General features: G+C 37.6%; 1 pseudogene; it reads left to right on the plus strand.

Annotated features, from left to right (window-relative positions):
- The window catches only part of LOC114051175, a 74,785-nt pseudogene extending 48,891 nt beyond the window's left edge, over positions 1 to 25,894 (plus strand).
- The last annotated feature ends 329 nt before the right edge of the window (positions 25,895 to 26,223 follow it).

Genomic DNA, 26,223 nt, shown 5'->3' on the forward strand with positions numbered 1-26,223 from the left:
ATAGATAGATAGATAGATAGATAGATAGATAGATAGATAGATAGATAAAAGGTACAGGTGAGGAGGGAGCTGCCACACAGATCAGGAATTAGAAAGATATCACGTAAAAGGTAACTCTTAATCTGAGCTTTGAAGAAAACTGGGAATTCCTGAAGATAGAGATAAGAAGGGAGGGTATTCATGGTATGAGTGACAGTCTGTTCAAAGACACAGATGAAATGTTGTGTGTGAAGAGCAGGGAATATGCCAGTTTTGCTGAATTGTAGAGTGAATGAAGTGGGAGGGGGGAGGATTTTGTATTAGGGTGGACAGAATCTAGATTGTGAAGGGTTTTAATGTCAATAGAAGAGGTTTGCATGAACATCTTACAAAGTTTTGAGGACTCCCTGAACTCTTTCTACCTGGCTAATGCATCATTAATCAGTCTCCTTATTCCAAACAACTAACTAATTAACTAATTTTAAAAAATGGTTAATTAAGCAAAAAATAGATATGTAAATGAATAAATAAATAGAAAGCAAGTAGCTCCTTGCCAAGCTAATTATTCTGCTACTGAAACACTCCAGAAATTCAAAAGAGAATGATACAGACTGCTTCCTCTTCCAAGTACTGACTGTGCTGAATCGAGCAAATTCATCCATTCCAGAATGTGCTCTACAGTTTCAGGTTTGCACCTTTCTTCATTTTTCTTGTGCGACAATTAGAGATCTAGAACATCATTGGCAAGACTTATGGGTGTGGACAGTAATTCCTTTTTCTGGCAAAAGTACCAACCGCAGAGGATGCTTGCTGCCAGGCCTCCATAATGGGGATGAAATTAAAGCAGCTGCCCTATGTAACCTCAGTCCAGTTCATCAGGAGCCTAGTGACTGGAAAGCCAAAAACTGTTGATTTTAGTGGAAATGATAAATTGGAAACCAAGAAAGCAAACAATAGGAAGCTCAACTATAGCTTTGTATATTATTAGTCAGTTCTACAAAGCCAATTCAACCTCAGAACCAAATTCTATGCATTTAGCTCCAGGATAAAGATGTTTTTGTTTTTATTATTATTTTAATATTATAGTTAAGAACAAAAATTCATCCCAATTCGATATCCAAACAATTTTTTTAAAGTTTTGAGGGTTTTTTTTGTTTTTTGCATTTCTTATCACTAACAAATGATTCTTCTCCATCCACCTCACCCACACACCTAAATAGAACTCTCCCTTGTAACCAAGAAATATAAGTCAGCAAAACAAACAGATATGTTGACTGTGACTGCTAATATATACCTCCTTCTTCATGATGTATAATTCACACCCTACAGTAAAGCTCGTAGAAGAGAGGCATGCTTCATCGGCAGTCCCCTAAAGTCAAGGATGGTCACTAAATCATTGATCTGAATGTTTCAATGTTTTTTCCTTTTTGAATTATTATGGTCATTGTGCAAATTGTTCTCCTGGTTCTGTTTAGTTTGCTATGCATTTTTTAATGGGAAGTTTCTTCAGATAAAGAAAAAAAGGATGGGAATTATAGCTTCAATAGGATTCTTTGAGATAAAATTCTCAATCATTTCCCATCTGAAAACAAATGTCTCTAAGAAATAACATAAATCTACACATTAAAAATATAATTGACATTGATTTTCATACAGAATTGGAAAGCCAAAGTATTTACAAAGAAAAAATGAAACTTGAATCACAAACCAATCTAAAGAATTGTCTGCTAATGTGTACTGAAGTTCATGGTGAAGCTCTCTTCACTTTGCTGAGAATGGATGGTACATCATGTGACCAGGGTGGGGGTGGTTCTTACATTGCAAGATTCCATTTCTCCTCTGAGATTTAGTTCAGTTTAATCTAAAATTTAATCCAAGTCAGTAGCATTTAGATCCACTCTCCCCTCCCCCATTTAACAGCTTTATGATAACTAGTTTTTATGGCTCTCTCATAAATCTGCCTATCTGGAATTTTGTTTTACATGGTATTTTGGCTCTAGACCATAGAAAACAATAGCTTAGCTCCCATCCATGTTTTTAGCCTCCCCTGAATTTCATTATGTCTATTCATGCTAAATATACACTGTTCCTAACACTTCCTATATGCAACTTCCATTTGTACAGTCCTTTTCAGAACTCAAATTTTAAATTATTTTAATTGAATTAAAATTATTGTTTCTTACTGTCTTTTCTATAGATAATAAAATTGTCAGACTGCATATCCTAAACAGATGCTGTCCACAAGCTACCTTTTATTCATAAGTGTAGGACTGTTTACAAGTTTAGCTTGCAAGTTGCCAGTATAAGGTAATGTAACAATAGCTGCAGAACATTCTGTATCTAAAGGTATTCAACAACTTATACAACGATATTTAGCATATAGATGGAGCAATTCAAATGAATATAATTTCTGATAAGAGAAACATTAGCTAAGTAAAAAGTATAAGAATTCCTTTCCAGTTCAGAAATCAGAAATCAAGTAAACATAAAAAAAAAAGGATTATATGCACAACTCTGACCTAAAGGTATTTTCCTTGTGGGCAGAAGACTCTTAAAATGACATCCAAAATTCAAGTCCAAGTGGAAAAAGCTAGAAATGCTGTTCCTTCTACGTCAGTACTTCAGTGGTCTGTGATTCCTTTGATGGGGGTATATAGCCCCTCTTTCTATGTCCTATTAACATGGGAGTTGCTGCTATTGAAAAAAAAATCATCATACTATAGGCAAACTAATGATGAGACTCTGTACATAGTTCTGAAAACAGGATTTATTCACTGCATTACTTTGATCAATCGGTATCCTAATCAGTGGGTATTCCCTGCAAATGACAGACTAGCCCTGCCTTCTAATCCTGTGTGACTCTTCAATGTGATGAGGGGCTTTTTAAAAGGTGAAAGAGTCTGGGGTGGGGGGGAAGATAATCTTCCTAATGATTGGAATTATTCCTAAGTTCAAGTCAATAAGGCAACTAGCATTTATGAAGCACTCTCTATGCACCAGGCACTGTATTAAACTAAAGATTCAAAGAAAGTTAAAAAAAAGTCTCTCTCTTCAGGGAGCATATGTCCCAATGTACAGGATAACTTATAAGTAACCAAGTACATATGAGATAGATAGAGAATAGATAATGGTAATCTCAAAAGGAAAGGCACTAGTGCATATGAGATAGATACAGAATAGATAATGGTAATCTCAAAAGGAAAGGCACAAGTGTCTGGAGGGACCAGGAGAGGAAATGATAACATTCCTCCTTCTCACTGGGCATCTTCAAAAAGATGCTGAATGATAAGTTGTTGAGTTTGTTGTGATAGAGATTTTCATTTCAGGTATGGGTGGAATTAGAGGATTCCCGAGATCCCTTCCAACCCTGAAATTCTATGATTTGATATTCCTTAGATCTCTAGACATTTTGTAAATATCATTGAAACTCTCAGGCTATTCACTACTTATCTCTCCTTCTCCCTTCCTTTCCAATTATATATCTTTCCAATGACATTCATTTGTGCGTCTTCTAAAGACTTCTCTATTGGTAGCATATCACAACCTTCTCATAGATATGTTGTCCTAATTCGTTGACCTTCTCTGAGGAGTGACTCAATGTGAAGTTTTCAGAAACTATGGTATTCTACTCAGCTGATGTTTGTACAACAGATAAGAGTTTTTCAGATTTATGAATTGGAACAGTGAAGCACTGTAGCTTTTGAAAAGAAAAAAACAAGTTTAAAAAGAAGATGCATGTTAAATTGCCTTCTGTATCTGTATAGTAGCAGAGTTTCAGTTTCCCTGTCCCCAAAATGGTTGTCACTACTGAACTGGATTTGCCTTTGACTTGTGGCAAAGGAAATGCCATTGTGAAAGGCCAATTTAGGTACTATTCTGTATTTATTTATGTTTATTTTTTATAGGTTCCTTGTTTCTGTTTCCATCTACATTTGTTAAATTGTCAGCTAACTGGACTTGGGAGGTAAATTTTAAAAGAGTATTTATTACCATTTTTATGACCAAAATCCTAAATGTATGATTCAAAGATAACAAAGGAACAAGGCCAAAATTCAACTTTGTCAACAAAAAGTGTACAACACCATTTCTGCTTCAGAGACATTGTGGCGTAGTACCTACAGCACTGAATTTGGAATCAGGGTTTGAACTGTACTTTTGATGCTTCCTAATTGTATGGCACTGGTTAAATCATTTAACAATTCTGAACTTCAGTTTCTTCAACTGTAACATAGAGATAATTATAATTCCTATTTTATAGGATTCTTGTGAGGATCAAATGAGGTAATGTATATAAAATACTTGGTAAATCTCAGAGATATCAGCTATTATTATTTTGAGACTAACAAGATAATACCTAATTATTCAGATCTTCTTATTGGTTTTTAATGTCCATTTTGTCAGTAACATAGTGTTTGTATTCCATATTGAAGAATTATTAAATAGACCCTGAATGTTGCATATAACATGTTGTCTTCTAAATACTAAGAGGTATGCTGGAGTCAGATGGTACTATCGAATGAAATTCCATTGTTAAATTGTCACTGTGAGTATTTATAGCTCTTTGTTGTTATTGTTTAGTCATTTCAGTTGTGTCTACCTCTTTGTAACCTTATTTGGGGTTTTGCTGGCAAAGATACTGGAGTGGTTTGTCATTTCTTTCTCCAGCTCATTTTAAAGATGGGAAACTGAAGCAAACAGGGTTAAGCAACTTGCCCAGGATCACACAGCTAGTTAAGTGTCTGAGGTCAGATTTGAAGCCAGGAAGATGAGTCTTCCTGACTCTAGGCCCAGCGCTCTATCCACTACATCACTACCAAATGCTATAAATCAAATTATTATTTGTGGATTGTCTAGACTTAAGAAATGAATGGATAAAATGTTAATAGTGTATTTTGACATATATATATATATATATATATAAATATATATATATATATTTTCAGAGAGCTAGTTGTTAAACATTTACCAGAACAGCCTTGCCTAGAGAGGAGAAATGCTGCTTTTTGAAAATCAGAGAAGGTAATTTATGTGTGTCACAGGAAAGCAATAGCTAGACATAATATTGTTGAAGTCAACAGGCTGTCCTATTCTTTGTATGCTTTCAGTTAGCGTATACAAGGCAAACTAGTTCAGTCTTTTGGTCAGATGTTTCTGGTCCTAGTATTTCTAAGTGTCATAAGGAAGAAGGTCAAGGAAGCCAGGTACAATCTTTGAGTGGCAGAACAGCAGAACTTCAAGGAGTCTTGTTACCTCAATAGCTTTCTTCCTTTCTGGGTTTTCATGATATGATTCTCTCTCTTTTTTCCCTCCTACATATCTGACCCCTTTTTTCAGCATCTTTCAATGAGTTATCATCAATATAACAAACCCTAACTTGGGTGTTCCTTAAGTTTCAGCCAAGGACCTACTCTGTTCTCTCTTTATACTCCCTTTCTTGGTGAGCTCAAGCTCTCATGTAGATGATTCTCAGGTCATTTTAGCCAATTCCATTCTTTCAGCTTTAGTCCTGCATTATCAACTACCTATTGGATATTTTAAACTGGTTATCTCATTAATAACTCAAACTCACTATGTCCAAAACAGAAGCCATTTTATCCTTACCCCATCCCAACCCACCTCTTTCCCAAACTTCCCTATTTCTGTTGAGAGTAACACCAGTCTTCCAATCTCACAGGTCTGTGATGCTGATGTTATCTTTAATTCCTCTCCCCATTTAACTTATCTCTTGACAAATGTCATCATTTCTACCTCCATAATATCTCTCACATTCATCCCCTTTTCTTTACTCAAAAAATCGCTACATTAATTTAGGGCCTCATCGTCCCTCACCTATAATATTTTAATGGTCTCCTAATTACTTTTTCTGCCCCGAGTCTCTCCAAATTTCAACCTAACCTCCACAGAGCTGCCAAAGCAATTTTCTTTAAGCTCAGATATGATCATTCCATTCTTCTACTTAATAAGCTCTGTTGGATCTTTATTGCCTTTGGATAAAGTAATAGTTCTTCTAGAGTTTAAAGTTCTTCACAGCCTTCTCCTTACCTATCTTTTGGGCCATATTTTATATTATTCTCATGCCATTATGCAGCATAGTGGATATCAAGTGATAAGCTTAGAGTCAGGAAAATCCAGCTTTGGACACTTACTAGCTATGTAAGCCTGGGAAAATCATTTAACTGCCTGCCTCAGTTTCCTTGATTGCAAAATAGTAATAATAGTAGCACCTACTTCACAGAGTTATTGCAAGAATCGAAGAAGATAATATTTGCAAATTCTTTGGTGCCTGGCACATAGTAGGTGATTAATAAGTGTTTCTTTCTTTCTCATTTCTCCATGCCCATAATCCAAACATTCCAAACTAATTCCAAACTCCAAAAGTACAGTCAAACTAATCTTTCTTCTATTCATCAAAAATATGTCTTTGCGCTTGATGTCTTTGCACTAGCCATCCTCCATACCTGGAATATACTTCCTTCATTCAAGGAATTCTCTTCTTTCTTCAAGATGCAACACAAGCACTACATTCAACATGAAACATTTTTGATCCCTTGATTACTAGTGTTATTGTTATCTCTTCCTAAATGTCTTGTATTAATCTTGTATTTATTTAAATGTATTCTTTACATACATATACATATATGTTTGCATATCACATGCATATAAGTATGTATATATATGTAAGATGTATGTACTGTTCACACTCACATGCATGCTGTTTCCCACAATAAAAAGTAAGGCCTTTAATAGTAAAGATTGTTTCATCTTTTTTGTTTTTGTATCCCCAGAACCTAGTAGGATGCCCAGCAAATAATAAGTGCTTAATTAATGCCAACTGATTGATTGATTTGTGTTGTTTCTATTGCCCTGTGTTGTATGTATACCTGGAGACAGTCTTACCGAGCAAGCTCTATGGCTAACTGATGTTTTGAAGAACAGCAGACATCGCAGGGGATAGGCAATGATGATGCTGTGGCACAAAATTAGCTATTTTTACATCTCTGACATAACCTTCTGCAGTCTCCTCTTTTGTCTTTTGTATGCCTGTGCCAGAAGTCATGGACATTTGGTAACCAGAGGTCATAGGATTCTGATGGGATGGTAACTTTCATGTATATCACAATATTTCATGGCCAAGTAAAGTATAGCTATGAACTTAAGCAGCTAGATCGCTCAGTGGAGAGGGTACTGGATCTGAAGATAGAAAGACGCAAGTTTAAATCCAGCCTCAGGCACTTATTAGCTATGTGACCCTAGGCAAGTCACTAAACCCTATTTGCCTCAGTTTCCTTTTCTGTAAAATGACCTGGGGAAAGCAGTGGCAAACCACTTCATTATCTTTACTAAGGAAAACCAGAATGGGGTCACAAAGAGTCTGACCAGATTGAAAACCAACAAACAACAGCAATAAAATAAATGGACTTAAGGATGTGGCATTGTAGGGGGAGAAGAGGATACTGCAAGATTCCAAATATTTGTCCACTTTATGAGAAACCCAAAGATTTTTCTTTGACATAGCAGTTTTTGCCTACATCATTTCTAAGTTCTCCTGAATACCTTTCATTTTTTAAAAATTATAATATTAGGTGTTGCTGTGGAACATATGAGAATTCTGCTGTCCTCATTTCCTTCCTCCTCAGCTGGGGCAGATCTCACAGCTCTCTACCTCTTGGGGCTGATTCAGAGGTAAGACTTCCCCATGTCCTTCTGTCCTACTTACCCCCTCTTTTCAGGTAAAAGGGAAAAAGATTAGCCACTGGGAATAGCCCTTCTACTTCAGGGGCATGAGTCCAACCAGTTCATTTGTCTCAGGGAAATCCAAGTCAACACTGAATTAAAATCTGATAAGAGCATAGAATCAGAGAGCATAGATCTAGAGCTAGGAGAATTAATAAAATTACATTTCAGGCTGATAGCCCCCTGGGAGGACTTTTAGCTTCCCAAGCCAGAACTTTAGGGCCCTAGAGTAAATAGTCTGAGATATAAAACCCCTTAACAGATCTCACTACTATGTATACTCCAGTAGCATTAAAATCATACTCATCAAAATAATAAAAAAGGACTGCTTTTTAGCTTAATTTAAAAAATCAACTGTAATACTGACAGTTCAGCATAAAGTAATCTCAATCATAAAGAATGAGTGGAAGGAATAGAGAAAGGTGCCAAGATCCCTTGGGCATTTTGCTTTAGAGCAATTAAGAGGAGAAAGTCCAGTACTGCTCATGCTTTTCTTAGTCAACAAATACTTTATAAGTGCCTACTATGTGCCAGGGACTGTGCTGGGAGTACAAAAAGAGGCAAAAGATAATTTTCACCTTCAAAGATCTTAACAGTCTAATGGGGGAGACACTAAGCAAACAAATATGTGCAAATGATCTGTATACAGGATAAACAGGAAGGAAATAAAAAAGGAAAGACACTAGAATTAAGAAAAGATTTTAGATGGGACTTAAAGCAAACTAGGAAGTCAGTAGGTAGGAATGAAGAAGGAGAGCATTCCAGGCTTTGGAGACAGCCTAAGAAAATGCCCAGAGCTAAGAGATGAAGTGTCTTGTTCATAGGACAGCAAGGCAAACAGTGTCACTGAATCAAAGTACATGGCAAAGAGTAAAGTGTGAGAAGACTGAAAAGATGGGGAGGGAAAAATGTTATAAAACAGATTTGAACATTTATCCCAATGAGGTCTCCAACAATAGACCCACTAGTGTTTCATTCATATGCATTTGGTAAACATACAACTGCTGTTGTTGTTTAGTCATGTCTGACTCTTTCTGATCCCATTTGGAGTTTCTTGGCAAAGATGTTGGAATGGTTTGCCATTTACTTCTCCAGTTTATTTTATACATGAGGAAACTGAGGCAAACAGGGTTAAGTGACTTCCCCAGGGTCACACAGCTACTAAGTGTCTGAGGCCAGATTTTAACTCAGCTCTTCCTGACTCCAGGCCCAGTGATCTGTCCACTGCATCACCTTGCTCCTCTAAACATACAAGAAAATACAATAAACATTCATTAAGCACACACTGTCAGCCAACTACTATGCTAAGTGCTAGGGATACAAAAAGAAGCAAAAAACAATTTTACCCACAAGAAGCTTCAATTTCATGGGGAAGGCAACATGCAAACAAATATATACAAAGCAAACTATACATAGGATAAATAAAAACAAAAGAATTAATGGAGGGAAGACACTGGAAGTAGGAGGGTTGGGGAAGGCTTCTTGTAGGAGGTGTGATTTAGCGGGTACTTAAAGGAAGCCAAAGAGGTCAGTAGTCATAGTGAAGGAGGGAGAGCATTGCAGACATGGGAGGAAAGACAAAAAGAATACCTAAAGCTGAGAGATAGAGTATCTTTTTCATTGAAGAGATTGGAGGCCAGTGTCTCTGAATCAAATAGTAGGCATTAAGGAATAAAATGTAAGAAGAATGGAAAGTAAGAGAGGGCTAGGCCATGAAGCACTTTGAATACCAAACAAAGAATTCTGTATTTGTGCCTGGAGGCAATAGGAAACCATTGGAGTTTAGTGAAGGGGGATTGACATGATCAATTTTGTTTTAGGAAAATTACTTCAGTGGCTGAATGGAGAATAAATTGGAGTGGGGGGAGACTTGAGGCAGTAGGCTGACATTGATTAAGACCAGTAGTCTGACAATGATACAGTAATCAAGGCATGAGGTGATAAGGGCCTGCACTAGAGTGGCAGCAATGTCAGAGGAGAGAGGAGGGCATAGTCAAAAGATATTGCAAAGGTGAAATTGGAAGGCCTTGGCCACAGATTAGATATATGGGGGTGGTGAGAGAGAGTGAGGAATCCTGTATGACTCCTAGTTTGTGATCCTGAAGGACTGGGAGGATGGTGTTGCCCTCTGCAGTAATGGGGAAGGTAGGAGGACTAGTATGAATTTAGGAGGAAAGAAAGTGATTTGTTTTGGACGTATTGAATTTCAGATGTCGACTGGACATCCAGTTTGAGACATCTGAAAGGCAGTTGGAGGTGTGAGACTAGAGATCAGTAGAGACTGGGGTAGGAAGGTAGATTTGACAATCAGTATAAAGATAGTAATTAAATTTAAATTAAATTTAAATTAAATTAAATTTATATGAGATCACCAAGTGAAAGGGTATATATAGAGACAAAAAGAGGACCCAGACCAGAACCCTGAGGGACACCTCAAATAGAGGGAGTGATTTAGAGGAGAATCCAGCAAAGGAGACAGAGGAGTGGTCAGCTAACTAAGAGGAAAATCAGGAGATAATGGTATTCTGAAAACTTAGAGAGAAGAGAGTATCAAGAAGGTGAAAATGTTCAACAGAATCAAAGGTTTCAGAGAGGTCAAGGATAATGAGGATAGAGAAAAGGTCAATGGATTTGGTGACTAGGAGATTATTAGTAACTTGGAAAAGAGTAGTTTTGGTGGAATGATAAGATTGGAACCCATATTATAAAGGATTAAGAAGTGAGTGAGAGGAGAGAAAGTGATGGGAAACCTAAAAAAGCAGAAGAGAAATATGATAATAGTTAGAAGGAATGGAAGAATCAAGTGATGATTTCATCAGGATGGAGACATGGACATGTTTGGAGGCAATATGAAATAAGTCAGTAGAGAGGTGAAAGTTAAAATTAAGTGAGTGACTGAGGATGACAGAGGAGACAGTCTGTTGGAAGAAATAGGATGAAATGGGATCACTTGATCAAGTAGAGAGAGGGGTTAGCCTTTATAAAGAGTAAGGCCACTTCATCATATGAAACAGAGGTGAAGGAAGAGAAAGTAGCAAAAGGCACTTGAGTAATAGGAGAGGAGGAAAAGAAGAGGAGAGGAAGTTCCTGGGAAATGGCCACATTTTTCTTTTTAAATATAAGACAAGATTCTCAACTAAGAGGGTGTGAGGAAGGGAGCCATGGAAAGTTTGAGGAGGGGTGAGAAAGTTAGTGCCAATGTGCAAAGTAAGATAGTGAGTGGTTAAGGAGGTATAATAGGATCACCTAGTAGCAGTAAGGACCCAGTTTAGGTTATGTGACACCAATTTTTAGTGGACTTAGAAAAACTGCATGATTTCCTCCATCTTCATTCAACAGCATGCTTGTATGTGCTGAACCAAGGCTGAAGTTTGGCTGGGTGTAATCAGCAATATGAAAAGAGAGTGAGGGATTCAAGAAAGGAAGACAGTGTAGAGTTGAATTGCTTGATAAAGGAGTCAAGATGTGGAGAAGAGGAGAAGGTGATTAGTTAGGGGGAAATGGCCTGGGAAAGAATTGAGGGGTCAAAGGATTGGAGGTCATGGTGAGGAAGAAGAGTAGGGTTATGTAAGAGCAGGCAAAGTGAGGGATGAAAAGTCAATAGATTATGGCCAGGTAAGGAAATTTCAGAATTCTTGAATGTGGAAGTGGTACATTTGTGAGTGATGGTATGATAAAATTGACACTATGACCATATTTGTGTATGACTAATGAGAAGTTGAGGAGGAGTTATGGGAAGAGAGTTGATTGGGGAACTGAGTGGTTATAGTATTTGAGGGGAAGTCAATATGTACAGTGAAGTCCCTTATTATGAGGGCAGGGGTTGGAGAGGAGAGAAAAATTGTAAGCCAGATATGGAATTCATTGAAGAAGGAAGGGGAGTGACCTGGAGATCTCTAGACAATAGTCATTAGAATTTTTATTGCGTGGTAAATATGTAGCATGAACTCAAAAAAAAGAGAGGTTATTTCATGAAGGGAAAGGGGGAGAACCTGAAAGTGGCAGAGGGGAGCAAGAAGTATTCCAACTCCTTTGTCTCAACCAGGGAGCTGAGAACAGTGACTGAAGGGTCCTGAGTCCTAGAAAAAGTGGCCAAGAAGGCTGTGTCATCAGAGTAGAGCCAGGTTTCAGTAATGGAAGGAATGAGAGTAGAAGAGATTTAAGATGAAGGGAAGTTTGTTGCCTCTGGAACAGGCATTCCAGAGGGCACAGTGGCAGAGCTGGCTGGAATTAGGATGAAACTGGGGTGAGAGCATTGAGGAGAATTAAGAATGTGGAATCAGATGGTAGGGAGTGTACAGTAGAGCTTGGAAGATGATCTACAGGAATTCAGAATCATTGAGATATGAAAGGTATAACCAGGCACAAGCATGTTCATCATTGAGATCAGGACACCACCGTTCAACCTTTAAAGGACAATCACAGGAGGAGCTGGGATGCCTGAAGTCAAAGAGAAGGTTCTTCATCCCTGTACTAGAGGTTCTCCACATACTTGTTGGGAGATTGTGCTGGCAACATTAATATTTTCCTCTGCAGACAAGAAGAGAAAATAGGACTGAATATGAAACCATGCATCTCTAATATGTAAGCTTTTATTTAGGCACATTTCAAATTACTGTATTAGTTTTAACATTGCCCTTTTCATCTCAGTCTGTGAGGGACTGTCTGATGTTGGCTGCTGCCAAGTAAGAGTTGTGGCAAGATCGGGGTGAGATCTGGGTATTTGGAAGTAACCGAGGCAGGGGCTGTGGTAGGCGGAGTTGTGGTGAACTGGGATGGGCTGGATACGGAGAAGCCCTGAGGCAGTGGGCAGTGCTATGTGAGATAAGCTGGGGAAGGTACAGAATACAAGGAAGTAGCCGGAGCACGTGCTCCTGAGGCAGGGGGCTGTGCCACGTGGGAGTGGGACGGCAGAGGACAAGTTCCCTTTGCTTAGTCCCCTCCCTAAATGCAACGTCAACCCCAGACACCTCCTTCCTGTGTCCTTCCTGACTTCCTGGGTCACGTACCTTCCCTTTGTGTAGCACTGACCCCAGACGCCTCCTGCCGGTATCTGGACCTGACTTCCTAGGTCACGTACTCTTTGTCTATGCACTAATCCCAGACGCCTCCCTCCTGTATCCAGTCCTAGCCTCCTGCGTCACTTCCTCTCCCTTGGTGCACTAAACTCAGACAGCCCCTTCCGGTATCTGACCCTACAATCATTGACTAGTGGGCGGGCTGAGGAGGAGGGGCTAAGTAGGTACTTAAAGAACTGATCGTGGTCAGATCACGCGCTCTCTTTGCTCCTGCTCTGTTGCTCTGGCATTCCTGCTTGGCCTTGCTGTGATGGCCTCTGAATAAAGCTCTGGTGTTGGCACCTCCTGGTAGGCTCGTCTCTGTGTTTATCCAGTTGAGGACCGAAGACTGGTAATATGACTCTGGCAGCCTGCTCCTTATAGGAGGAGAGTGCACGGCGCAGCCGGCACATCAGTCCCCTCATGAACTTCACTCATTTCTCTTTCATTTATTTTTCAATGATTCATTGGTATATTTTTCTTCACTTTCTTCCTTTATTTTTTTTATCACTACCACCACACTCCTCCCCTTAAGTCCCACTCTCACCAAAAGAAAGACCTACCTCATAACTAATAGTTATAGTCAGGCAAAACAGATCCACATATTGGCTGTGTCTCAAAATGTATGCTTTGTTTTGCACCTCTAATCCACCAGTTCTCTGCCAGGAGGTAGAAAGGCTGCTTCAATAATAGGTTTCTGAAGTCATGATTAGTCATTGCATTGATTAAAATGCTTGTCATTCACAGTTGTTTTCCATTACAATATTGAAGTCATTGTAGAAATTGTACTTATTCTCCTTACTGCATCTGTATCAGCTTAGACAAGACCTTCCAGTTTTCTCTAAATCTGTCTTTTGTGTGTTTTTTTATGGTTCAATAATATTCCATTACATTCATACATAATAATTTGTTCAGGAATTCCCCAACTGATGTGCAACCATTTGATTCCATTTTTTTTTCCTACAATAAAAAAGTGCTCATTTAAATATTTTGCTTTACATGGTCATTTCCTTCTATTTTGGAGCACTTTGAGGTATATGCCTAGTAGTGGCATCACTAGATAAAAAACTAAACACAGACTTCGGGGCTTTAAATCCAAATTGCTTTCCAGAATGTTGAGTCAATTCAGACCTCTATCAACAATGCATTTTTGTAACTTTGTTTCCACAATAGTTCAATAATTGTCATTTTTAGTTTTTGCTATCTTTGACAAACTTATGGGTATGAGGTAGCACTTCACAGTTGTTTTAATTTACATTCTCCACACCATCACATAAATTGACCATGTATCAGAGTGTAAAATCTCATAACTAATTGTAGAAAAGTTGAAATATTAAATGCATTCTTTTCAGATTATGGTGCAATAAAATACATTCAATAAAGAGCCATGGGAATATAAATTAAAAATTAATTGGTAACTAAATAATTTAATTCTAAAGAATGAGTGAGTCAAAGAACAAATCATAGAAACAATCAATAATTTCATCAAAGAGAATGACAACAATAAGGCAACACACCAAAATTTATGAGATGCACTCAAAGCAGTACTTAGGGGGAAATTTATACTTCTAAATGATTACATCAATAAAATAGAGAAAGAGCAGATCAATAATTTGGCATGAAACTAGAAAAAGTGCAAATTAAAATTCTCCAATTAAGCCCTAAATTGAAAATCCTGAAAATCAAAAGAGAGAATCATGAAGACTAAGTTTAAATCTGGCATCAGACACTTAGTAGCTCTGTGAAACTGGGCAAGTCACTTAAGCTCATTCTGCTCCTATTTTCTTAATTGTAAAATGGGAGTAAGAATAACCCTACTTCAAAGGGTTGTTGTGAAGATCAAATGGGATATTTGTAAAGTTCCTAGCACAATGCCTGGCACAGAGTAGGTGCTGAATAAATACTTATTCCCTGATTCCCATCCGCATTGGTTAAACAGGTAGCATTTATGTTCAATAGAATACTGAACCTGAAATCAGAAAGTTCTGAGCTCACATCCTACCCCTGACCCTTTCTAGTCACATTACCTTAGGCATGTCATTTAATCTCTCTCAAAGAAAAAAAAAAACTTAGAGAATAGTTACAACTTTTCCCTTACTCTAAATATCCTCTTTACTCTGATGAATTAGGAAGCAAAAGTGCTATGAATGATACCTCCAAAATGATATATGATTTAAAAAAAGAAAGTCTAGTATGTATCACAAGAAAAAGGAATAGTTGATATGCCTACATATGCCATTAGTATCTTTGTGATATAAGAAGAATACAGAGAAAGCTCCTAGCATGTTGGGTGAACACTGTGGGAAAAAAAAAAAAAAAACAGTAGGGTATAGGTAAGAGTTACACAGAATAAACAATTGTGTATGGGTTGAGATCCGTATCATTGGGTGAATAACCACAACAGTGACATTACAAATCCTGGTGAGTATTAGAATGCTTTTGTGAAAACATTTCTTTTCTCACTGCCCATCCCCTAGTTTATTTTCAGATTTTATATTAAACATTAAAACAATAAACAGTAACTTTAAAAATATGGGTTTACATTAAACAGAACCCCTTGCTCAGATTCCTAGATTACCATCTCCTTCATGTCTGCTTTATACCAAGAAACCATTCCCCATAAGTGTATATTTTTCTCTTTCAGAGATAATGGAATGAGAGTTTGAGGATTCATGAGTCATGGTTTATGTGTTGTGATGAATCATCAAAATGCAATGTGCTAAAGGCAACCATCTCTGAAAAAAAATAGCCATAATTTAGCAAAATGGGCCGTCTTCGTCTTGGTCTATCGAGAGTGAGAACAAATCTGTTACTGGGAGTTTTTCCATTTGGGGTGAGGGTGGGGCGGGGGGAATTACATAGCTGGAAAGCAAGGGAAGGAGCCAGAACATAAAACAGGGGAGAAATAAAGCAAAGGACATCATGACTCCTTGTTCAAATGCACTAGGCTAGGGGGTGTCATTACCCCAGAGAGTGCAGTCCTTCACCATGTGAGCTGAGGACAGGAGGGAGAGGCTTATACTAGAAGACAAGCTATAGTGATAACACCCGAGGGTGGTAACTTCATTGTTACACCAAGCAGTAGTATGGCAGGGGAGAACTGTGAGATGAAGAATAAGGATGGTGACTTGTTTCAGAGAGGAAGCATCCTCTCCCTGGGGGTAAGTGTGCCCCTTCTAGATGGTGGAACCCTGGATCAAAGTCCTATTCACCCTCAAGTTCATTACAGCTCAGTATGAGATGTGCTGTCTGACAAAACAGGGTCTGATCTATCTACAGACACTTTAACTGTATACCAACATTTTGATCAAGTGAAAATAAATGTTTACTCTGAGTCAAGGGATAAATGAGGATCTTGCATTTAAGCATTATCCTTGAATAATCAAATGTATGTTTATTGCTTTGTTGTCTTAGGGACAGATGGGAGAACACACATTAGTAATTTTGTGGCTACTACTACTAATCATTAACTCTTCACCTTGACTTTGCAAAAGGTAAGGGAGGGTTCTTTTTATGATGGTTTCTTAGGTCATTGAATCTATGCTTCTTCCATCATATTTTTTGCCTCTTGACAATTTTCTTTTCAGACAGTGTTCATTTTATCCACACTCCTTACTGACTTCTTTCCATTCTTTAAGTCCTTCACTTTTTTTTTGACTCCCCTTCCCAGCCCCTAAAATGAGTCTGATCCTGTTTGGATAGAATGTATCCAAAGAGCATAGCCTTACAAATACAATCAACTTTCTATTTGATGATTTTGGCGTGTGATGAGTGGAACCCATGGTGGTTGTTAAGGAGATCTGAATATACAGCCTCATCAAGTATACTTTACTTCTAGTGAATTTTAACCAGACCTGGAAAATTCTTTTTTTTTTTTTTTTTGCTAGGCAATGGGGTGAAGTGACTTGCCCAGGGTCACACAGCTAGTAAGTGTTATGTGTGTGAGGTCGGGTTTGAATTCAGGTCCTCCTGGCTCCAGGGCTGGTGCTCTATCCACTGTGCCACCTAGCTGCTCCCTAGAAAATTCTTTATTAGAATTCTGATGGATCTCTGATCTCATGAATGTAGATATTACTGCCACAAGGAATTGCATACAGATTGCAACTTTTCTACACCATCTCTAATGTTCTGTTCTAATTTTTACTATGTCAGTCTCTAAATCCTAGATATCATATCTATTCAATATACTGGAATCCTTTCTTTGGTTCTTTTAATATCTCAAGGGTGCTAATGTAGAACTCAGATTGTCCATACTACTACTACTACTACTGCTTTAGCTAGCTAGCTAGCATTTAAATAGAACTTCAAAGTGCTTTTCAAATATCTCACTTTTTCCTCACAACAATCCTGGGAAGTAGGTGTTATTAGTATCCTCATTTTACAGATGAGAAAACTAAGGCAGATAGCAGTTAAATAATTTGTCCTGAGTCACAATAATAGTTAAGTGTCTGAGGCCAGATTTGAACTTGGATCTTTCTGACTCCTAGTATAGTACTCAATCCATTAAGCATTATGTGTTTTTCTTGCTGCATAACCAGCCCACCTTCATTTCCAATCAAGAGTCTTTGACAATGTTTTTTATATGATTTCTCATGAACAAGCCATTATTTGTATTATGTTGTAGGATGTTTATACTCAACAGGTGTCTTTTTATCACTCTTGGGCAGCCTGACATTTTGATTCTTCTGAGATCCTAGAGTTCAATTTATGCCACATAGCACCACCAGGAAAATAACTATGTCTCTCTGAGAAATGAAAATAAAGATTGTGCGTAACTTCTAAAAGCCTTGTTCTCACATTCCACTTAGGACTATTGTGCACACTACACAATTACTAAAATATGATCCTACTCAATCTCTATTTAGTTCTGAACTCAGTTTACTTTTTAATCTTTGAGAAGTCTCAATACATTTTCTAATAAATATCAGCTTGTGAAAATGAGTTTGTTTCCACATTACATCAAAAAAATAGCTCAGTGACTCTAACAATTCCATCAAGCTACTCATTTCAGCTAAAATAATAAAACCAAACAACCCAATTCAGTTGGTTGTTTGTCAGTTCCTCATACCATGTATGCCAAATAAATAAATATTTTTATTGAATTTAACCTTTTTTGTATTATAATTCTGGTATTGCAAATCCAGTTAAGCAAAGCAGTGTAGGCAATGAAAAATAATGTATGGGAATTATGTACAAGGAGGAACATGAATTAATTCTGTGACTCTAAGTAGGAAATCAGATACTAGAGTTCAAAAGTTCAGAAAGGAACAGGTCAGATAGAGATAATGACAAGTAGTCAGGCCAAATCATTCAACATCGTAAATTGGTCTATAGCTAGTTGCTTTGGGTCCAACACATGAGTTGTTTCCCGAGGACTCAAGTTCACAGAGAAACCAAAAGAATTAAGTCATGGATGCTCCATATGATGGGGAAAGGAAGGAAAATTAGAAAGCATGTTTTCTTCCATCCAAAAGATTAAAATGTGGCAAAGGATTAAAAAAGTAGGCTTAGAAAAAGTACATCATAGCATTGTTACCCCAGAATCAGACACTGATTTAAATAAAAGTATAACACAAGTGTTATTCTGCTGAATAGGTCTTATGAGTAGATCAATTTTACTACCTAAAGTCTAATTTCTCATCATCCAATTCACTTGCTCAAATGGAATATGAAGTCTTGACCTTAGTCTCACTATGACCAGATATATTTTCTAGCCAACTGGCTCATAAGCAATTAGGGTTATTACAATTTCTTTCAAATTTATGTTATACCATGCTTAGCTCACACTTTAAAAATGAAATTTTATTTTAAAAAGCAATAGCTATAGACCCTGGACTTCAAGTTAGGAAGACCTGGGTTTTAAATCCCACCTTACATAGTTTATAGCTATTGACCTTGGGCAATTCACTTAACCTCTTTTAGTCCCAGTTTCTTAATCTATAAAAGGAGATGATAACATTTATAGTACTACCTCTTGTCTCAAATGAGATAATGTGTAGGAAGTGCTTTATAAAACAGAAAGTACTACATACATGTCCCTTATTCATTATTTTTAAATTTGAATATTTTTCTCCTCTAAAAGGTTCTTTTAAGAAAAAATACAGAGAGAGTATCTGACAATTAGGGTTCTAGTTTAATGGCTTTAAATAATGGAAAAAAAAGAACTGGGGTCATCTAGGTGGCACAGTGGATACAGCTCCAGCCTTGGAGTCAAGAGGATCTGAGTTCAAATTTGGCCTCAGACACATGATACTTACTAGCTGTGTGACTCTGGGCAAGTCACTTAACCCCAATTGCCTCATCAAAAAAAGGCACAAAAAAAGAATAAGGACTGTTTAAGGGCAGCTAGGTGGCACAGTGGATAGAGCACTGGCCCTGAAGTCAGGAGGACCTGAGTTCAAATCTGGCCTCAGACCAAACACTTGATACTTATTAGCTGTGTGACCCTGGACAAGTCACTTAACCCCAACTGCCAAAAAAAAAAAATGGAAAAAACATAGGAGCTGTATGGGAAACATACCATTGAAGAGAATCAGCAACTCAGTATCTTAATGTTGTGATGCGGTCAAAGTTCTGATCCACAGAGGACATTGGTATTACTTCCACCTCCCTCCCACAACAATATTTTTTTTTCGTGTGTCAACACAAGATTTCTGCTGCCAATAGCAGCTTTTAATTCTCCTGCCTTATACTATGGCTTTTTTCTATATATTCACTATACTTGTGGCCAAGGCCTAAAAACATTGTAATCCCAAATAGGCAAGAGGCTCCCTTCATGTTAACTGGCCCCTAATTTGTCCTGGCTTTGCAGTCCTGATTATAAAAGTTGCTCTCTATTGACCTTCTATCTGCCCATTTTGTCTTTCAACATAGAATACTCTAAAATGTTTATACAGATGTAAAGCAGAGATTTTTACTTTCTTTGCTATTATTTTATATATTACTGAAAATGATAGCAATAGCAGTGAGACAAGAGAAAGAAAATAAAGTTATAAAGATATATGCTGGTGACATTGTGAGAGTACCCCTGAAATGAAATGTTTGTTTTCTATAAGTTACCTTACCAGGCAGGTGCACTGGACACAGAGTAAGCCTGTTTGCTGAAAGGAGCCTACAATCAGGAGCCTGCAGTGAGGCAAAGTTTTGCTCATTCCCAGAAGCCTTTGCTGCTGTTCACTGGGTGACCTTGCTGAGCCGTGAACCCCAAACCAGCCTAAGTCAGCCTTGCAGTCAACTGTTCCTGCAAAACACCCTGCTTCTGTGTGTGGGAAAGACTGTCCGTTCTCTACCCTAACCCAGATCTGCACAATTTGGTAGTAGGCAGGGGCCCAAATTAAAATAGGCTAAACTTCTTCAGGCCTCAGATAGACTAGAGACAGACTGACAATGGTTGGTTGCCGTGGGTTATATGACAAACAGGAGTGTGCTCAGTGACAACCCTACATTTTTCACGGGCTGCCTGAAATCCTTTGGCAGGCCCCAAGTGGCTCATAGGCTCATGTGCAGGGTTGCCCTAACCCCTTCCCCAACCATGCACTTTGTGGTTTTCAAGCATAGCCTCTCCTAGGCTGTATGTTCCTTTGCACTTTGTACTGGGGTGCCACAGCATTATTGTCTGATTTGCCTCCTAATAAAACTTTCTGCTTTCACCTCAGCTTGGACTCTTCTGTATTTTGAAGCGTGGGCTTTACCCAGTTGATAACATGATGGTTTACCTAGAAAATCCTAAGAAATCAGGAAAAAAAAGAAAAACTAATTGAGGCAAAGTAGTAGGCTAAAAAATTAACCTACAAAAATTAACACCACTTTTGTATATCAACAAAATTTAAGAGTCATCCATATAATATAAAATCTCATTGGAAATAATTACAAAATGTGTATTTTTTTGTGAGTCTGTCTACCAAACAACACTCAATACTTGTATGATTCAATTATGAAGTGCTCCATAAAGGATAAAGAATAGCTTAAATAAATAGAGGAATATTCAGTGTTCATGGATGGGCCATGCCGATATAAAATAAATGATGATGGAATTAAAATTAACTCATAGATTTAATTCTTAGGCTATCAAACTATCAAATTGATACTTTAAGAAATTGATAAATTAATATTACAATTCATTCAGAGGAACAAAATTTCTAGAACACAAAAAAAGAAGGAAAAAGGTAGTAATGAGAGGGAACACTTTCAAAAGACAAACTATTATAAAGCAGCAATCATCTAAATCATTTCATATGAGTTTTAAGAAAAGAAAAAAATCAGTTCAACCAACAAAACAAGGAAAATCAAAGTGAAAGGAACTAAACCCAGTGTTTGATAAATTCCGGAATGTAACTTCCTTAGGAAAGGACTTATTTGATATTAGTGGCTAAAAAAGCTGGAAAAAAGTCTGGCAGAAACTAAGTTTAAACCAACACTTTATATGATATTATGCAGTAAATTAAAAAGGGAAATATAGCCTCAATATTAAAGATCATACTGTAAAAAAATTAGAAGAGAAGCAAATTATATTTCACAGCTGTGGCTAGGAGATATATTCTTTAGTGAATGAGAAAAAAGAGGCATTCATGAAAAATAAGATGTAGGATTTGGATATGTGAAATTTAAAAGCTTCTGCACAAACAAAATTGATGTGTCTAGGATAATAAAGGAAGTGGTGAATTGGGAAAAATCTTTATATCAAATTTCTCAGATAAGAGTTTGCTATCCAAAATATATGGAAAAGTAACAAATGTATAAAACCCAAAATCATTCCCCAATGTGTCCAGAAAGTATGAACAAATGGTTCTCAAAAAAAAATGTACTAACAGCTATGTGAATGATTATTTCAGTTGGCTAATAGAAAGAGAAAAGGTGTTTTTTTTTTTAAATGCTCAGGTTTCTCCTCACACATTACAAACTGGAAATATGACCAAATATAGGAATAGTTCATGTGTAGGGGATGGTGGAAAGATAGGTACACTGATGCATTGTTGGTGGAGCTATGAATTGGCATAAATATTTTTGAAAGCACTTTGTTTAAGAAATAAAGGTTGATCCATGGAACCTATTAGGTCAACAATATATAGATGCTAATGAGCACAGTTACCCAGCATTTATCAACCCAATGTTCACAAGTATCAGAGAAAAAACTACCTATTCAACAAAAATGTCTAGGGGGAAAAATGGAATATAGTATGGCAAAAACTAAGTATAGACCAGCATCTTATACCATAAACCAAGATAAGCTGCAAAGGAACACATAACAGACATAAAGGGTGACATCATAAACAAACTAAAGGGACAAGGAAGAAAATGCCTTTCAGATCCATGTGTATATATATATGTATATATAATATATGTACATATGTATGTATGTATACACATATACATATACATATATGCACACATATATGCATGCATACATACATACATATACATGATCTTTTTGTGGTGGCAAAGAGCTGGAAACTAAGGGAGTGTCCAAACTGTTTAGAAACAAAAGGGAATGTGACTACACTAACAAAGAATGTGGTCAGTATTTGCTTTCTACTCTTTTATTGTGCATTTCTGTCTTATCATTATGGTGAGTCACTGAATCCTTGGACCTGAGTTAACATCAGTCCTATCTCTATGAAGTATTAATTCATAGTCTGGGCAAATCGATTAGTCTTACCGTGTTTCAGTTCTCATTTGAAAAGAAAAATTGGATGAATAATACCTCTTTTAGCTAACTCATAGGTTAGCTCAAAAAGCACTTTTACAAATATATTGTTCTCAAGACAACTCTGGGAGGTAAGTGCTATTTTTATCCCCATTTTGCAAATGAGGAAACTAAGACGGAGATATATTACATGACTTGCTCAGGGTCATACAACTAGTAAGTATCTGAGGCTGAATTTGAACTCAAGTCTTCCTCGTTTCAGCTCATATCCACTTCAACACTACCTGCCTTTAAGTGAGCAGTAGAGTTCAAGGTTTTAAAAGCCAAGGGAGTAGATTGAATCAGGAGGGGAATGAGAGTATGTCAATACTATCAAATACTTCAGAAAAGTCAAGGAATATAATAATTGGGGAGAAAAGACTATTGCTTTGGACAATTCTATCATTGATGATAATCTTTGAGATGGCAATTTTGGTTAGAGTGGTGAATTTTTTTTTTTCTTTTTGGTGAGGCAATCAGGGTTAAGTGACTTGCCTAGGGTCACAGAGCTAGTGAATGTCTAGTGTCTGAAGCCAGATTTGAACTCAGGTCCTCCTGACTCCAAGGTTGGAGCTCTATCCACGGCACCACCTAGCTGCTGTGTGTAAAATTTTTAAAAGCCATATTGCAAGGCAGTAGAGAGGGGGGAATACATTCCAGACACAAGAGCAAAGGTCTAAAAATGGGATGTAGAATGTCTTGTATGGGGAGTTTGTTCATTGCTTTTCATCTGCTTAAAATAGAAATCAAGTCCCTTGAGGAATCAGGCACACAAGGGGGTCATCAGATGGGGTAATAAAGACTGCTCAGATGGAAGTGGCAGAGGGTCAAATACTAATTTCACCTAGGTCACAATTTTGCCTAGGGACACAAGTGATTTTTTTTTAAAAACCACAAAGGTCATTGTAAATCCTTAGTACTCCAGAGAAGTCTATCCTTTCGAAACAATGTCAAGACTGTTCATTTGTCCTACATTTAAGGAATAGATTTATAGGATTATTATCGATGCATTACTTCATACAGTTGTATATTCACTATACTATGTTCTAGACACAGACTGATACTGTTGGACTGAACTTGTTTTTCAGCTAAATTTTGTGTCCAGAAAAATAACCCTGATGGGGACTGACTTTCCTCCAAGGTCTCTTGTATTATTATTATTGTTATTGTTATTATTATTATTATTATTGTAGTTTCAATTTGAAAAAAATCTATTAAGTACCTTCTGTATTCCTGACACTGGTACAGGAAATAAGGATAAAAAAAAAACAAGATGAAAATTGGCCTTCCTTCAAGAGGCTTATGTTCTACTCAAGGGAAATCGAGGAGAAGCATAATACATAAGTAAATACAAGATGATTTGATGGTGACAGATAATTACCAGAAAGAGAGGGAATTATTAAGGCAGACTTCAAGTAGGAGGTGACACCAGAGCTGAATGTTTAGGAAAATTAAGGATTCTAAGAAGTAGAGGTGAAGATAGAGGGTGTTCCAAGCATGGAGGTGGGTAGGGAGGATGGTAAGGGAGTTTATGCAAAAGCAGAGACAGAAAAATGGAATGTTTAGTTCTGGGAACAAAACCTTTATTTCCCATGAGAGGACCTAAAGAATTAAAAACACATTAAATGAATGACGATTCTTGCTTTTAAACATCTACTATGTGACATAATGGCAAATCTATAGGACTGTTCCAGGGCAGTGCTGCAGTCAGTTCAATGGCTTGGGAGAAACAATTAAATTTTCAGTATAAGCATTTATACCTCAAAAATCAGAAAATGCTACAAATCAAGGCTTGATTTATCATTTTTATTGATTTTTAAACTTAAGAAAGTGATGGAGAAAATTAACAATAGCTGACATTTATTTAGCACTTACTTGTGCCAAGCACTAGCACTAAGGATTTCACAATTATTCTCTCATTTGATCCTCACAACAACCCTGGGAGGTAGGCATTATTATTGTCTTCATTTTACAGACGAGGAAACTGAAGCAAACACAGGTGAAGCGACTTGCTCAGGGTTGCACAGCTTGTAACTATCAGAGGCCAGATTTGGACTCAGTTCTTCCTGACTCTAAGCCCAGTGCTCTATCTAGATAGATGTATAACATTGGAAATACAAGCATTTTTGTTGAGAGGCAATGGAGGCTTAAAAGGGTAAGGGACTTGCCCACAGTTGCAGTGTCAGAACCAATATATAAAGACCTGGAAGGCTCCTTGGAAATAATCTAGTTCAGATACGCTAGTTAACCAGCTCCTTTCTGTCCTTGACGCCGTCGGAGAAGGATGGCTGAAGCATCTGCTACCGCTCTCGCCATGTTGAAGTCAAGAATCCCCCAAGGAGCCCAAGCAGCTTTGGAAGCTGTTTATTAGAGGCCTGAGCTTCGAGAGGATGGATGAGAGTCCAAGGAGCCATTTTGAGCAATGAGGCACGCTTACAGACTGCGTGGTGATGAGGGATCCAAATACCAAATGTTCTAGGGGCTTTGGTTTTGTTACCTATGCCACAGTGGAAGAGGTAGATGCAGCCAGGAGTGCAAGACCTCACAAAGTTGATGGCAGAGTTGTTGAACCAAAGAGAGCTGTTTCCAGAGAGCACCCTCAAAGGCCAGGCACCCACTTAACCGTGAAAAAGATCTTTGTGGGTGGCATTGAGGAAGACACTGAGGAGCATCACTTAAGAGACTATTTTGAACAATATGGAAAAATTGAAGTGATTGAAATCATGACTGACAAAGGCAGTGGCAAAAAGAGGGGCTTTGCTTTTGTTACTTTTGATGACCATGATTCTGTGGATAAGATTGTCATTCAAAAATATCATACTATGAATGGCCACAACTGTGAAGTAAGGAAAGCATTGTCTAAGCAAGAAATGGCCAGTGCTTCATCTAGTCAAAGGGATTGAAGTGGTTCTGGAAACTTTGGTGGTGGCTGTGGAGGTGGCTTTGGTGGAAATGATAATTTTGGCTGTAGTGGGAACTTCAATGGTTGTGGTGGTTTTGGTGGCAGTCGTGGTGGTGGAGGATATGTTGGAAGTGGAGTTGGCTACAATGGATTTGGAAATGATGGAAGCAACTTTGGAGGCAGTGGAAGCTAACAATGATTTTGGCAACTATGACATTCAGTCTTCAAACTTTGGTCCCATGAGGGAGGAAACTTTGGAGGCAGGAGTTCAGGCCTTTATGGTGGGGGCCAATATTTTGCCAAAACATGTAATCAAAGGCGCTATAGTGGTTCCAGCAGTGGCAGTAGTTACAGCAATGGCAGAAGATTTTAATTACTGTTAGGAAACAAAACTTAGCAAGAGAGGAGAGCCAGAGAAGTGACAGGGAAGCTACAGGTTACAACAGATTTGTGAACTCAGCCAAGCACAGTGGTGGCAAGGCCTAGCTGCTACAAGAAGACATGTTTTAGACAACAGTTTTTGTGTATGGGCAAAAAAAACAAACAGACACCAGGACTGTATTTTTGACTAATTGTATAACAGGTTATTTTAGTTTCTGTTCTGTGGAAAGTATAAAACATTCCAACAAAGGGTTTTAATGTAGATTTTTTTTACACCCATACTGTTGATTGCTAAATGTAATAGTTTGATCATGATGCTGAATAAATGTGCCTTTAAAAAAAAGAAATAACCTAGTTCATATGATTAATTTGTCATATCGCGTAGCAGAATGTAAATTCTTTAACACAGGGACTGTTGCCTTGCTTTGTCATTGTGTCCTTGGGGCCTATCCCAGTTGCTTGCACATATTTTTGGGTAGAGTCCTCTG

Source organism: Vombatus ursinus, unplaced genomic scaffold (genome assembly GCF_900497805.2).
Source record: "Vombatus ursinus unplaced genomic scaffold, bare-nosed wombat genome assembly UNPS02014801.1, whole genome shotgun sequence".
Taxonomy (NCBI): Eukaryota; Metazoa; Chordata; class Mammalia; order Diprotodontia; family Vombatidae; genus Vombatus; species Vombatus ursinus.